Genomic DNA, 3,510 nt, shown 5'->3' on the forward strand with positions numbered 1-3,510 from the left:
GCCAAATTTAAGAAACGCAGCATAGTACTTCCAGTTTTCACAAACCACCTGGGCCTTATCCTATCTAAAGAAGTGTTCGCTGGAGAATTTAGGCCCTGCCTATGAGGGAAGCAATTTGTCTAATTTCAAAGTGAGCAGAAAGTCATTACTGTTGAGTTGCATAATAATTTGAAAACAGATATGCATTAGGCTGGATGATACCAGGTAGAAGTCAATTGTTTGGGCACCTCACACATGCCAGTACTTAACTTTGTTAATTTAGGCCAGAAACCAAAAGATGGATTTCTATATCGTGCGCAAGAGGAAACAGGTTACGGAAGGAGATTGGTGATAATATCCTATCAGCTCTATGTAAAAATAAAGTAGTATAGAACAGTGTTGCTTATACTTTTTTCTCTCAGGACCCCTTCCCACTTTAAAAAATTATGGAGGACCCCAAAAGAGCTTTTGTTTGTATAGGTTATATTTATCAAATTTTACCGTATTAAAAATTAAATTGACACATTCGCTGCCACTACCACTTCTTACAATTCTTTGATGGTATTTTAATACAGTATTATTTTTCAACAAAAGGACCGCTGGCAAATAATTGTGATTTCATGGACCCCTAAGAGGGTCTTGGGGGACCCCCAGCGGTCCTCAGACCACACTCTGAGAAACATTGAAATAGATTTTTTCCCCCAAAAAGGTAAAAGATATATCTGGAAGTTCAGGCCCCTTAAACAGTACAGTATAAGAAACAAACACAGAGCCTTTTAATACAATTGCAACCAAGCAAACTTTGTATGTTCCAGGAAATTTCAGTGGAAATGTTAGGAAATACAAAGCAACTGTCTTTAATTTTGGCCAGACTGCACAGTGAATAAGCTGTAGGGTTATAAGCTCTGCATGCCAAGTGCAACAGAGTGGGCAATGAAGTAAACTGTTTTAGTTACTTTCATGGGTTCATTTATTCTGGGCGATATTAAAAATGGGACCCCCCCCCGCAAAAAAAAGCCACAGGAAGACAAATGATGGGCAATGGTCTTCTTCCAAGTGGAAGTAAATATATCAGTCAAAGTAAGCTGTGCTAGTGATTCATTGTCTGCCTTAGCCAATATTTCAGGTGACAGATTCTCATTCAAGCTGCGATAGAGTTCTAATTCAGTTTCTAACCAAAGAGGCACATTTGGAGTGGAGTGGGAGACCTGATGAATTTGAATCGGGTGGTTTCAAAATATGAATGATTAGAATGCACCCAGACTTGGGCACCAAACAAATACATTCAGCACCATGGCAGCTTTAATAGCTGCAGGAAGCGATATGTTCCCTCTAGAGCTGCATTGATGACCTTGTGAGCTCAGATTGTGACCTCTTGAATTTGCTGTATCCAGGAAGTGGACAACTGGAAAAAATTACCTAGGTATTTAAATAACTTTGCTGTATCCCAGGAAGTGAACTCTGGTTTCTCTTCAAATCATACAGACCTTTAGCATTTTACTAAAGATTTCTGTGGGGAGGAAGCCATATACTGAGTAAGAATTCAGGTCCATGAAGTCACGAAGAGTCGGAAGCGACTAAACGAATAAACAACAAACCTCATAGTTTATGCAGAATTCCTCTTTCTCACTCTGAACATTCAGTGATATTCCCAATATTCAAAGGGCAAAAGGAAATGTGTGTAGAGCATTGTAGCCTGAAGGAAGTTGCAAAGAATTTTTTTTTTAATCTAGAAAATATCTAGAAAAAAACATCATTGCTGCAAAAGGGCTCTCTTTGAAAGTTGATAAAAGTTTGCTCTCCCGCTCTTACCACTGTCATCCCCCATGGCTTCTTCATGTGAGAAATGGAACATATGGGAGATCACAGCGCTGCACAAAATTGCAGGATGCATTTCTTCTAATAGAGTATAACCTTGTTCACCCCCCTCCCTTCATTTATTAATTTATTCATGAGCAAACATGCCTTTCAAGCAATAAAATTAGCACTTGATTTAATGCTCTTGCAGAAACCTAAGGGAGTTATTTCACTTGATGTATCATCAGAGTCACTCAGTGAATGTGTGAAGAAGACTCAGAGGACTTTCCTTACAGAGCTGAGAAAGCCCAGCAATTCTGAGTGGCTTGGAGAATGGTCCAAATGGTTTGAGAGGAACTACTGGGCAGCTAGGACAGGGGCTGTGGCAGCAGCAGCAGCAGCAGCAGCAGCTGTGGAGTGTATTTATCATTATATCATTAAAAAGCACCTTGTGCTTTCACATTCACTTTCGCTATTTTTTTCTCAAGAAGGAACCCAACCGGCTGAATTCCTGAACTCCACTGTAAAGTAACCCACCAACAGGATCACCCTTTGCCAGAGTTTCTTTTCGCATCCATCGCCGTTCTCTCCAAATGCACAGGACTGTGCATAAGCATTAGGCAGAGGAGATTTGGCTGCAGAAAGAGGGAATATTTTGTATCGTACAGCGGTACAAATATCTGCTAGACCAAAAGTGCCCTTGCTTTTTATTGTTGCTGAGTTGCAGTAATTATCAGCTCGTGGACGTCACAGAGAGAAGGATGATTGTTTATGGCCTTGTCTATTTTGTCTGGTGGAGCAATCTTGTCCGAGGCCAGATGATAAGGAGGTGATTCTTGGTTTTGCCACCCTGCTTATATTGGCAGACTACATACACGTACTTGGCTCTTTGCTTATTTGTTGGCTTGTTGGCTTGTTTTCAGGCTATTGATCTGGTTTTCTTCTAATATTTCAGCTAAAGGAACTGAGCACAGAGACGTTATAGTTAACCAAAGTTTGGTCTAATATATACATTTCATACATGCATGCACACATATACTAACAAAAAAACAGGTAGTTCTGTAATTGAATCACAATTCCATACTGTTCTCTAATTCCTCTTGGCCCTTTTTTCCTTTTTTTTTTTTATTCCAAATGTTCAATTTTCTTCATATCTTAGCAAATGATTCTCTTTCCTTTTGAGGCTAGGCAGCTATTCATTAAAATTTGTCTCAGAAGTAGTGCTTAGGATCTTGTCAATGTGTAAGCTGAGTTTTGTAGGAATATAGAACAGGAATATCTTCCTGGTGGCAACACATCTCTGAAACAATATATTTAGCAATTCCCGTCACAGCTTTATAGCATATCTTTTTCTTATGCAAACCTTTAAAATGGCCTTTTGTTTAGTTCCTTGTCAGGCTTTGATTGTTCCTACTCTTAATAAATGCCTATCCTTGTTTGGAAAGCCTCCACTTTCCCTAAGGTATTTGGCACTCCTTACTGGCTTAGGAAAGAGTTTCTGAATTAGACTATATAACCTGAAATCTCAAGCCATTTTAAGATCTCCATTCCACCCCGCTCCACAGGGTAGCCTACATCTTGCAGAAGAGATTTAAGCATAAGAAGAGCTGTGCTGGGTCATGCCAAATGTCTGTTTAGTCCAACACTCTTTGTTACATAATGGGCAGACAAATGTATCTGAGGAACTGATAAGCATGACTTGAAGGTGAAGGCATCGGGCTCTGCTGATGCTCC

General features: G+C 39.7%; 1 pseudogene; it reads left to right on the top strand.

Moving 5' to 3' along the window:
• Positions 1-1,435: 1,435 nt before the first annotated feature.
• LOC134495088 (U5 spliceosomal RNA) lies at positions 1,436-1,526 on the top strand (annotated as a pseudogene).
• The last annotated feature ends 1,984 nt before the right edge of the window (positions 1,527-3,510 follow it).

The sequence above is a fragment of the Candoia aspera genome, chromosome 3 (assembly GCF_035149785.1).
Source record: "Candoia aspera isolate rCanAsp1 chromosome 3, rCanAsp1.hap2, whole genome shotgun sequence".
NCBI lineage: Eukaryota > Metazoa > Chordata > Lepidosauria > Squamata > Boidae > Candoia > Candoia aspera.